This window comes from Zea mays, chromosome 1 (genome assembly GCF_902167145.1).
Source record: "Zea mays cultivar B73 chromosome 1, Zm-B73-REFERENCE-NAM-5.0, whole genome shotgun sequence".
NCBI classification, from domain to species: Eukaryota; Viridiplantae; Streptophyta; class Magnoliopsida; order Poales; family Poaceae; genus Zea; species Zea mays.
This window is the reverse complement of record NC_050096.1, coordinates 276,714,248-276,727,226: the sequence shown is the minus strand read 5'-3', so window position 1 is coordinate 276,727,226 and position 12,979 is coordinate 276,714,248. Positions and strand designations below refer to the sequence as shown.

At 41.6% G+C, this 12,979-nt stretch overlaps 1 pseudogene; it reads left to right on the top strand.

Annotated features, from left to right (window-relative positions):
- The first annotated feature begins 652 nt into the window (after nt 1–652).
- On the top strand, nt 653–2,116 carry LOC103643933 (uncharacterized; annotated as a pseudogene).
- The last annotated feature ends 10,863 nt before the right edge of the window (nt 2,117–12,979 follow it).

Sequence of the window (12,979 nt, the reverse complement as noted above, 5' to 3'; positions counted from 1 at the left end):
TCGGCTACGAAGCATACCCCCAACAGCCATTACTTTCTAGCTGATGCTGGTTATGCAGCAAGACCTGGCATACTACCCCCATATCATGGTGTTCGGTACCATCTTAAGGAGTTTCAGGGTACTAGACGACCAGAAAATCCAAAGGAATTGTTCAACCTACGTCACTCATCTCTTAGAACAACAATTGAACGGGCATTTGGCACACTTAAAAATAGATTTAAGATACTAACAAGTCAACCATTCTTACCTTTGAAAACTCAAGTGAAGATAGTTTTGGCTTGTTGTGCATTACATAACTTTATAATAGATGATGGTCCTGATATTTATGTATATGATGATGGGACCTAGTTTCAAAGCCTTCCAAGAAGCAATCGTTCCCATGTTGACATGAATAGAGACAACCAACAATGGGCTAACATGCGTGATCAGTTAGCTCAACAGACGTGGGACGATTTGGAGCACAATTGACGTATTTGTGTGGCTGTTTTGTAGTGATGTATTTCAAACCTATTTTTTGTATTGTGTCGTTGTTTGTATTGTTGTTTTAGACCTTAATCAGTTGTTTTGTATTGATTATTAAGACCTAAAGTGCCTATTTTGTTATTGATATTTCCGATCTTAAGTGGTTAGTTTATACTGCTATTATATTGTTGATGCCCACAGATGGGCAAAGGGAAGGATAAGGTTGACGGTGACAACTGTACTCGTGAGAGGACCATTCTATGGGATGAGGATCAAACAAAGTTCATGCTTGGTTGGTACATGGACTTCATAAAGGATCAACATGCTGGTTTTAAGGTTAAAAACATTACCACTTTAAGTGTGTAGAAGCATTGAATAGACAATTCAATATGGGGGTAACAGCAACTCAAGTGGAAAGACATTTTAGGCATTACAAAGAAAATTGGAAGTTCGTTGCAACAACCTTAAACAAGAGTGGTAACACTTTTGACACAACAAGGTCTATGGTAATCATATCAGAATCAGAGAAGGAAAAACTAAAGGTATTCTGTTTTCTCAAATTTAATTCTATTTTCTCATCATGGTCCATGAATATTACTAACAAACATATAACTGGATGCAGGATAGAGCAAGGAGGCTCCTTTCAAAGCCCATCAAATTCTTCAATGAAATGCAGGAGCTATTCCTTGACAGTAGTGCTGATGGATCTCTTGCCATGGATGCTACGACTTGCCTAAATGAAAGTCAACCTGTCGATGATAATGATAATGATGATGACATATGCAATGATTTCTCCAACTATGGTCAACTTGAGGATGACCTAGGTGATGACTCTAACACTTTACCATCTCCTAAAATTCCATCTCAAATTATCGAGCAGAGCTCATCTAGCTCTGGAATCAAGCGTCCAAGAGGAGATGCCATACCAGTCAAGAGAGATGTGAGACCACGGAGCCGCATGGCAAAGATAGGAGATGAAATCAACACTACTTTGATGGATCTCCGGAACGAACTTAAACAGCCACCACCTCCAACTGTTATACCTTCTTTGAACTCTGATGCCGAATTATGGCAAAGGCTTGAAAAAATGACATTGACTACTGATAAAAAACTGATAGTTGGGACATTTCTAACATTAAAGGATCAAAAGGGCATGTGTGGTTTCTTATCCACTTCAGCTGAAACAACATTTCAGTCATGGGTATTCAAGTTTTTGAGTGATTCAACACTACTGTGAAGTGATTAGGTGATTCACATATCATTAGTTTTATTGTTTCAACTTGTACTTAGCTGATATGTTTTGCACTTGTTTTAGGCTCAACCAGGTACTCTTTTGTGGATGGAAGGGTGGTGTTGTTGGCTGGCTATTTTGCTGTGAATTCCTTAGGTGGTTGCCTATTATTTTGCTCAGTGGCCAGGTGATGTATATGGCGGTGGTGATGCCTGATTCTTTTGCACGTCTTCTAAGCAGATCAATAATGTTTAAGGAGATGGATGGTGCTGCTCATAGCTGAATGTTTAGCACCATTATGTATACATATTTGTGTGTGTATGTGTGTAATAGCAACTACCTGAGACTGTTTCGAATCTATTTTAGACCTATTAATCACCTGTAATGAACATGTTGTGGAGCTATTATGAACTGATTATTAGCTTATCATGCACATGTGATTAAAGTGGTGTAAGATTCTTATATTCTTATATGTGTGTTCATGTGATGCACCTGTTTAGTTTATGCGGTGTGAATGGAGTTTGGTGAACAACCAAACAGCTGCCACACTTTTTAAAGTCAAGCCTAATCTTAGGCGAACACATGAACCAAACACAAGCTAAGCTAAGGCAGGTTAGGCAAGCCACAAATGTGGCAACTAACTAAGCTTAGGCGTGGCATCCTAGGCATAGAACCAAACATGCCCTAAATATAACTTAACTATAAAACTACTTGTATAAGTCATGGTTAGTTCATAGACGGACATATCAAGACTAATTAATACATAAGGTCCAGTGCGTCACGTTAGAAGGTCAGATGCACCACAGAAAGTTGCAATCAGCTTTCTAACTGCTAGTTTTGGTGAGGGGTCTATATATAACATAGCACCAGAGCATTTAGAGGTGTTGGAGCTCAAGAATATTGTTATGAAGTTGATGCTTCATATTTTAGCTCACATACACCCAAGTGCATAGTAGAAACACTCGTTGATTAGCGTAGGTGCTTTGCGAAGTTCTTAGTTTAGTTGGACCGTTCATTGTGCTTGCTCTAGGTTGCGTTCGAGTTGATTGAGTGAGGTTAGACAACCCACAAACATCCTCGGCTCTTGCACAAGCCATTGTAATTGTACTAAGTGGGGTGAAGTCTTGCAAGTCCATACCAACCGTGTTTGTGGTGTGGCTACCACTGTGTACCAGAGGGAATGAGACCAGCGGTGTTTCTGTCGGAAGCTCAATAGTGAATACGGTAGAGAGCATCCGAGAGGAGTCGGAAGCAGAGCACCACTTATGTGTGGAGAAGGCCAGCGACTCTCTCTACGAAGTTACCTGTCCGAGGTGATGGGGCCTCTCTTGGGCTTCCCTTTGTGTAGGAGCTTCCCTACAACTTAGACAAACACAATTAGCACATAATCCAATTGACTAAGTGTAAAGAACTCACTTTTTAATTGGTCTATCGCAAGGATTTGCATTTAGGCTCAAACTAAGTCCTGAAAGCACTTTTCTCACATAATAGAGTTAGAGATCAAATAAAAGTGCTAAACACATAGTATTAGGCACATGCAACTTGTTTAAACACTCAAACCTCATGGTTTTCCAATTTTACACAAAGTTGCACTTTCTAGCCACCAATTTAGCTCTTTAGGACTTAGTGTCAAATTGTATTCAAGTGAAGATGTGCTCATACTCATATCAAACTAGTTAGTCCATGGTGTGTTGGACACTTAATCACCGACACAGGTAGAAATGGCTAACTAGCACATTTCCCTTTCAGTATCCATTATCCCTCTCTAAATAGCATCAGGCTCAAAGACTGTTAAGCCAAAAAGGTTAAAATTGAGCCACTAGCTCTGATATCAACTGAAGGGACTATGACGCCTAAGATGGGGTGAGTTATGCAATAGATTTCACAAACTAAAATCTTTAACTTTCATATATTCAAAACCTTATGTAATAGATAAGATATCAATGTGACACTACAATTTTGACTAAAAATGTTATTATCTCTACCATAAAGAGTTATAAAGCCTAAGTTTCAATTCTGTCAACTAGCCTAATAATGCTAGCAAACTAGAGTATGAGTACTCTAGGCATTATTGAAAGTCACTTAAAGGTGTTAAATAGGCGAAACATGAAAGTTTAACTTAAATAATGAAAACTCGGCCCAAGATATATAATTCTAAGTGTTAAAACAAGTGTGGTTAGTATAGAGTAAGTTCATGAATTAGTGAGACTAGAGTCTTTGCAAGGCTCTCCAGTCTCCACACACTTGGACGATCTTTCCCACTTTACAATCTCAATGGGAGCTTAACTCCAAATCACAAAGATCACAACAACTTGAGAGCACCTAGGGGTGAATAGGTGATCCTGCAAAATTAACTCTAAACAACACAAACTTGGTTTATGCAAAGTGTTAGTGAGAACTAAAACCAAGTTGGGATGAAAAGAGAGAAGAAAGGAGAACTCTTCACTTGATTGGTCCTTTAAAATAAGTTAAACTTAAGAGCAATATTGCAAGCGAGTAGAGAACTCAGGAAGACAGTAATCACAATGTAAGGAAAATGGACCCCGAGCCATTTGGCTAAATGAGTGTTGGTGTTTAATGATTAACACAACCTGTGAACTAATGTGTTGGCTAGTATTTGTGTTTTGTAGTTCACAGGATGCTAGAGTAACTTGGACCAAGACATTGAGGAAAGCAACACCTCAAAAGAAGACATTATGAAGATCAAGTGAAGTCCAAGAGAAGAAAGAAGTGTTGCCTGCGGGCTGTCTGTGCGAGGAGCACCGAACTGTCCGGTGCACCAGGAACATGAAACCTAATGGCTAGTTCTAGGTGGCACTATGGAGAGAAGACCACCGGACTATCCGGTGTGGAGTTCAGACTGTCCAGTGTGAAAAGCCTGTAGCGCCAACGGTCACCTGCGGTGTCAGGGCAACGGCTAGGCGCACCAGACAGTGAATAGTGTACTGTCCGGTGGTGCACCGGACTGTCCGGTGTGCCACAGAGAGCACAACTTTTCTCCAATGGCCAGTTTTGTGTTGGGGGCTATAAATACACCTCCAACCGGCCATTTCCAAGTGTGGGAGCCCAAGCAACATACCAAGGCATATTGTAGACATTTCCAAGTGCTCAAACACCAAGTGCTTAATAGAATCACTCGGTGATTAGCGTAGGTGCTTTGCGGAGTGCTTAGGTTAGTTAGACCGCATTAGCACTTGCTCTAGGTGAATCCTAGTTAGTTGAGTGAGTTTAGATAAACCACACAACCCCTCGGCTCTTGCGCAAGCCGTTGTAATTGTATTGAGTGGGGCGAGAGTCTTGCGAGACCGTGGCAACCGTGTTTGTGTCACGGCTGCCACCGTGTACCGGAGGGAACGAGGCCCGCGATGTTTCGACTGGAAGCTCGATAGTGGAGACGGTGTGGAGCGTCCGAGAAGAGCCGGAAGCGGAGCACCACTTGCGCGTGGAGAAGGCCCGTGGCTCTCTACGGAGTTACTCGACCGAGGTGTTTGGCCCTCGCGTGGGCTTCCCTTTGCATAGGGGCACCAACGAGGATTAGTCGGGACCTTGCGTGGTTTTGGATACCTCGGTAAAAATACCGGCGTCATCCACGAGAGTTTGCATCTCAACCTTGCTCTTTAACTTCCGCATTTATATTAAGCATTTAAGTTTCAATCTTGTCTTTATGCTTATGTAGTGTAGATTGAAACTTAGCCATTGCGGTAGAGATAGCAACACTTAGACAAAACATAGTTTGCACATTCTAGTTTGATTATTTGCATAGGCTTTTACTCTAGGGATTTATTTGTGGCCTAGTTTAGTAAAAGTTTTAGAAGTCCTAATTCACCCCCTCTCTTAGGCGTCACTCGTTTCTTACAGGTGGTATCAGAGCCTGGTTTGGCTCATTTAAAACACTTTAGCTTCACCGCTAAAAGAGCTGACGTTTTTTAGAGGAAGGGATGGATACCCATAGGCCACCACACTTCGACAACACTAACTTCCCATATTATAGTGCTAGAATGGCTTGTTACCTAGAGGCCGTTGATCTAGGTATTTGGAGAGTCACTCGTGATGGGATGAAACCCCCCAAAAATCCCGAGAAACCCACCACGAGTGAGGAAAAAGAAATTCATTTAAATGCTAGAGCCAAAAATTGTTTGTATGAATCTCTTAGCATGGATATTTTTAATCAAGTATTTACATTGAAAACAACTAATGAGATTTGGCTAAAATTGCATGAGCTCCATGACGGCACATCAAATGTCTGTGAGCAAAAACATTGCCTAGTCTTAAATGAGTATAATTCTTTTGCTATGAAAGAAAATGAGCTTGTTAGAGATTTGTATTCTTGTTTGAATCTAATTATCAATGAGCTCAATTCTATTGGCATAAATAAGCTAGGTGATGCGAACATTGTGAGGAAGATTATTTCCCTGCTACCACAACAAGGATACCGGAACATCATCATGATTCTTCACAACATGGAGGACTTGAGTACAATGACCCCGACCATTGTGATTGGAAAAATCATGGCCTTTGAAATATCACGAAAAATGTGTCAGGGAGAGGAGACAACTTCCTCAAGGCCATATGCTTTTGCATGTGATGAAAGGAAGGCTAAAAAGAAGGCTCCCACTACAAGTTCCTCAAGTGAAGAAGAGGAAAAAGAAGAAAGTGGTGATGAAGGAGATAATCAACATCATGCTTCGAGGACGAAGAAACAATCCGACACGTCGGAAAGGTAATGGGGATGATCCGCAAGATTAATCTAATGTGTGTGCCCCTGCAGGTAGAGGATCTTCTCTTTAACATTGACAGGAAAAAGCAAAGAAAGAGAGGATGCTTCGTATGCGGGGAGAAGGGCCACTTTAGGGACAACTGTCCAACTATGGCCGAACCCAAAAAGGAGAGGAGCAAAGGCTAGGCGCTAACAAGTGTCAAAACTTGGGATGATTCTTTAAGCAAAGATGAACCTCCAAGGACGCACAGCCACCGGTCCTCATCTCGCTCATCACGGTCATCACGCAAATGTCTTATGGCAAGAGGTAAAATGAGCATTCCATCCTCTAGTGATGAAAGTAGTAGTGGTGATGAAGGTGAGGGAAAGCCCTCCGTAGATGAGCTTGCAGAAGCCGTTAAATTCTTCCAGGATGTTTGCACTAAACAAAAAGCTCAACTTAAAACTTTAAAAAATTAATTTGATTAGCTCTCAAAATGATTATAAAAGTTTACTAGAAAATTTTGAAACTTTTGCAAACTTAAAATAGTGAGCTATCAACTAAAATTGAGCTATTAGAGTCTAGTGCTCCATCCACTGCTACCGATGATAGCCTTGTTAAAAAGAATGAAAAACTCAAGGCTAAGTTAGCTAGCTCCCAAGAAGCTATTGAAAATTTGCTAGGAAAAATGGAAATTCTTAGCATACACAATAATGAGCTAACTACAAAGCTAGAAAACATTGGTAGCACCCCAGAGGCATCTTTAATTGAAATTCCTGAAATTATTAAGAAAGATGCTTCTACTTCTTGCTCTAATTTAATTGATGATTCTAACCCCTGCAACCAAGTTCTTGTTAAGAATATTGTTGTAGAAATATGTTCGAATGAGGTTGCAAAGGAAAATGAGTAATTAAGGCAAGAAGTGGCTCGCCTTGGCAAGGCTTTGTATGAAAAGAAAGGCAAAGCCAAACAAATCCAACCTTCACAGGATAACACCACTGCGGGAGTGAACAAGCCTGTGGAGAGTGAAACCGTGATTTGTAGGTTATGCCACAAGGAAGGCTATAAGTCTTTCCAATGCAAAGCGATGACCGAGGATAAGCAAAGGCAAAAACTTAAGCAAAATCCATCAAGCAAAATCTCCAACACCTACATCAAACAGGTTGACAAAAAGGTTGCTACACCATATTTGATCAAGAAGAAAAAGAATGGAAATGTGATAGCAATCAAGGCCAACAAGCAAGCCAAGGAAAGGGGGCCAAACGCATCTGGGTGCCAAAGGAAATAATTTCAACCATGAAAAGCACCAAGAAGGTTTGGATCCCAAAAGGGAAGTAAGTAGTCTGAAGGACTACAGGAAAGTTGGAGACTTGGCAAAGTTGGGATGTATATCATGGGATACATCATATTGGATCAAGTTTATGGCCAAGTGGGTTAGTGAAAATTTTGGACCCAAATTTCCCACCCATGACTAAGGTAACTAGATTTATTGTATTCTTTATATGCGTATCTATTGTTGTATCTAGTTTTACCTTCCATACCTAGTATTTCATTTGATACTTACTTTAGATTAACAATGCATGCATACTAGGTAAATCACAGGGTAGGATTGCTCGTTTTCAATTCATATTCATGAGCAAACTTAAAGTCGCCTAGAGGGTGGTGAATAGGCGAAATCTGAAATTATAAACTTAAGCACACACTACAAGCCGGGGTTAGCGTTAGAATTAAATCTGAGTCCAAAAGAGAGGGGAAAACAAATCAACCAAGAAATAAAGCGGATGAACACGATGATTTGTTTTACCGAGGTTCGGTTCTAAAGAACCTAGTCCCCGTTGAGGTGGTCACAAAGACCGGGTCTTTTTCAACCCTTTCCCTCTCTCAAACGGTCACTTAGACCGAGTGAGTCTTTTCCTTAATCTCTCGGGTCACTTAGACCCCGCAAGGACCACCACACACTTAGGTGTCTCTTGCTTCGATTACAAATCACTTGAGAAAAGAAATAAGAAAGGAAGAAGGCAATCCAAGAGGCAAGAGCTCATAAGAACACACAAAATCTCTCTCTCCTAAGTCACTAAGTGTTTGAGATGAATTGGAGACTTGGAGAGGCTTTGATCTTTTCAATTGTGTCTACGAGTGAATGTTAGAGCTCTTGTAATGAATGTGATACTCAGAAATCTTTGATGCTTGAGGTGGTGGTGGTTGGGGTTATCTATAGCCCTTAACCACCAAACAACCGTTGGGGTAGGTTGCTGTCGATGGGCGCACCAGACAGTCCGTTGCGCCATCGGACACTGTCCGGTGCGCCAGCCATGTCACCCAACTGTTAGGGTTCTGGAGCTTTTGACCGTTGGAGGCTTTGTCCTCTAGTGGCACCGGACAGTCCGGTGCCGCACCGGACAGGCACTGTTCAGTGTCCGGTGCGCCTCTGACCCGTGGTTCTGACTCTGTGCGCACTGTTCCACACTGTTCATCTGATCACAACGCTTTTGCAGTCGACCGTTGTGCGAAGTAGCCGTTGCTCCGCTGTCACACCGGACAGTCCGGTGAATTATAGCGGAGTGCGCCTGGAGAAACCCGAGAGTGGCTAGTTCATTCTTGTACGGACCTGGTGCACCGGACAGTCCGGTGCGCCAGACTAGAGCACACTCGGTTTCTTTGCTCCTCTGAATTTGATCCCTAACTTCAATCTTTTATTGGTTTGTGTTGAACATTTATGCACCTGTAGAACATATATTCTAGAGCAAACTAGTTAGTCTAATATTTGTGTTGGGCATTCAACCACCAAAATTAATACTAGGAAAAGGTTAACCCTATTTTCCTTTCACAAACCTACATGGTTTAAATTGTTTAATTAAGCATGACACATAGCTTATTTAACATCCCTAAGTAAATGACAGTAATGCTTCAAAAGATTATATCCTACAATTGGTATCATTTAACTTAGATGTGCCAAAGCTCGGATTATGGATAATCTGCCCCTCTTGATATTAAATCAAAGTGCATGTCCTCTACAAGTATTCAAAACTTGTATGCACACTTTCAGGGGGAGGTTACTCTATAATCTAAGACTTTGAGACTAATACCTTTTTCAAGTCTATTCCATGTAATAGTCTCATTGTAAGGAAAATGAAGTCCCCGAAGAAAGACAACAAGCTTCCACTGCGAATCTATAAGAACTCTTATGTCTCACAAGTCTACCACTTATCTTCAAATGGTCCGCCATTGGTTTCAATTGGTAACTTCGAGACTACATTTAGCATTACTTACATGTCTTCTCCAACATTTGGTTAGACTATATTTCATATCTTATACTTCCATGTTGCTATACATGCATAAGTGGTTAAATCATATTATGTTACCTATGCATAGGGAAGTTAGTCTAATCAAATCATGTCTTACACCTCTATTTTCACATGCTTTTTCCTAAGTAGAAGATCTCTGTCCGGGGAGTATTTCTTCGTCTCTAAAAAGGGGAGAAAACTCTTTCTAAAGAGAACACTCATTTAGGGGAGTATTAATTTGGTGCTTCAATTGGTATCAATTGACAAATCCATTATGAGGGCAAGTCTTATTTGCTTCCTACATGCTGTTAATGTCTTCCTTTTCGGTGGTTGATGCCAAAGGGGGAGAAGTTGTCACACCCGTTTCTAATGGGCAGAGCCAGGTGCATCGCATATGTGTGCCAGGATATATTTCCATACATATGTTGACGTCACAAGTGTAATATATCAAAAGAACAATTCATAAAAGCGTAAATAATGATTACATTAACATATTACACTTCGAACAGACAATGTCTTAACCTTTATTCATCAAAGTACAACGAAACATAGACATCCATCCACAGGAAGATGACTGTAACACCCCTGGTGTTACTGCCACTAACAATTTCATCGTACCCATTTGCTCGCCGATCAACCGGGATAGACCTCGCCGTCGTTGGCCGCTTACTGCTGTGCGCCACGTGCTCAAGTGTCAAACCACGTCGCTGTGAATCGCGTCTTGCATGTCCGATGGTCACCGGGGAGCTTGCAACGGTGAAAGCCACTAAGCTTGCGCGCTAGTAACCTTCTTCCCCTCTGGCCGCCAGCACATCTTCGCGAAATTGGACGCCACCGCTCAAGGACTCTATAAATTGAGCATGCCTTGAGCTCCGTAGGATAATTACGCATCCAAAGCACTAGCAATTGCCTCCAATCGTTCACCAGAGACCACGAATTGCTCATTCCCCCAAACTGTGTTCCCACCACCATGAAAGAGGTCTCGCCGTGGCCAGCTCGATTCAAGTCCGATCTTGCCCTCTGCTTTCTTATTTCAGCATCCTTAGGTTCTCCTGATACTCCCCGACCCTGCCAATTGGACTAGGACCCCTTAGATCACCGGGAACGCGCTTGATTGCCCGTAGTGTCCACTGTCACCGTGGATAGGGCGTGTTAGTGCGTCATTAGTGAAATTAGTTGGGGGGAAACTCTCATTAGGGCTTGAATTCAGTCTCTGCCAAAGTAGAACGCCAGTCATCGAGTAAATCGGCCGGTACAAGCTCACCAGAGCTCGGTACCCCGTCGTTCGTCGTCATGGACTGGAGGTTGTGAAGAGAGAAAAGCGAAGGGGTGTTTGTGCAAGTGTCAGCGAGACAGAGGAATAGTGGGAGGGACTCTTTAAGGAATTTCAAAACGTCAGGGCTCTCTGCGCAAAACCGCCAACATGGGAGCGTGCGCGCGTGGACGCGTCCCCATTTTCTTTTCAGGTTGGGTCGGCTTGGGCCAGTTCAGATCCAACACTGTTCATTTCTTTTCCTTTTCTTTTTCTATCAGGGTTTAAGGATTTCTAAAAAATTGAAGAAAAATGCTAAAAATACCAAACCAATTTTGCTAGGCTTCTAATTTCTTATAGTATTTAATAAAAATAGTGTCATGATTTTTAGTTCCAATAGGGAATTTTGAGGCATTTAAAATAGCCAAAATCCATACTTCTGGAATTTTATAGAGTATTTTATAATTTCAAAATTCACCAAACTTTTTTAATGAGCTTTAAATAATATTTAGAAACCTTGGGTAAAGTTTGGTATAATTTGGACCATGTTTGATACTTAGAACCCAAAACCCTAGCCCCCTGCCCTATGAACTTCACTATAGACTCTGAAAACCCTAGTTTCTTCGAGATCCGTGAAGGAAAGTTATATTCAAGACATTAGATAATATACTTTTATTATCTTTGCATTCTCATGAGCATTACATGAGCATTCATGATTATATATGGCTACATTTAGAAAACGAAGAAGAGGTAGAGGTTGAAGAAGCCCGGACTACACCACCACCACCACCTGAAGAACCTCAGGCAGGAAACTGCTTTTATTTTGATATCTACGGAGCAGAGCCTAATTCACCTATCACACAAGGCAAGCCCCAGTGCATTCGCCACCCCTTGTTATTTTGAAATCTTTCTCACTTACTTGATGCATTAGGTGATATGAGTTGTGTGCTAAACCTGTTGCTGCATTTCCTTCCTTGAGTTTGGTTACTTCTCCTGAATCCCTGATTTACAAAAAGGTTTTTCTTATGCTTAGCTTTGCTCTAGAAAAAAAACAAAATGTTTTGTTTTCACAAAAGATGATGCTTCAAAGTGGGTGGGATGTTTTCAAAAATAAAACTTGATGGTGGATCCATCATGGCCATGATGGGTTCAACATCAGAAAAGATGTTCCTCTGCTAGGTACCAAACTTTTGGTTGAAATGATAAAGCTGAGACCAGGCGAGTGACTTGCACGAGAAGAGAGTCTCGGTGTAGTGTCTCCGTCTGATTCGATTAAGGACCTTCTCGATGTAGGCTTGCTGATCGAGGACCCTTTAACTGGTCACATGCCTCGTCATGGGTAAGCTTTGCCTCGGGCAGACTAATACCAGAATAAGATAACACGCAATGGGAGTAGAGAGATGGCGAGAGTAGCGTGAACCCTTCGTGGCAAGAGGCTGGACGGTGGTGTATCTGTGCTCTCGGTTGGTGTGAACCTGATCTGGTCTTAAGAACCCAGGTGGCGAGTTGACATATGCAAGGGTTAAGTGCTACATATGTCGTGTGATTGGAGATCCTCAGCTGAGTATAATCGATTCGGATCGCCGTAACTTCGCGGATATGAAGACTTGGTCACTGCCCTACACGTAGCATTCTAGTGAATAAGAAGGGTTGTTGAAAAGAAATTGGCTAGTATAGGTCAAGTGCTTGAACTAGGGTAGAAAGAACTCTAGATGCAGGTAACTTTACTAAACCTGACAAATAAAACTAGATTTTTAGGATCCATTATTAGTAAGCATTGCTGCAAACAGAGTCTTTGACTATTGATAAGCCTTACCTTGACTCCCTTAAAAGCTAGCATATCCTTGAGAGTCTTTTATGTTGACGGGTAAGACTTGCGAAAGTACACTTCATACTCAGGGCTTTGTCCCATGTTGTTTTAGGTGAGGAAGGTGCAAACTTTTGCTGCTTTTGTTCAAAGGTGGTGCCCAAAGAAGAAAACCAGGAGTGAAGCTTCGGGAGGAAGGGTCCTCCGTTAAAAACTTTTGTTTGATGTTTATCGGGAGGGGTTTTT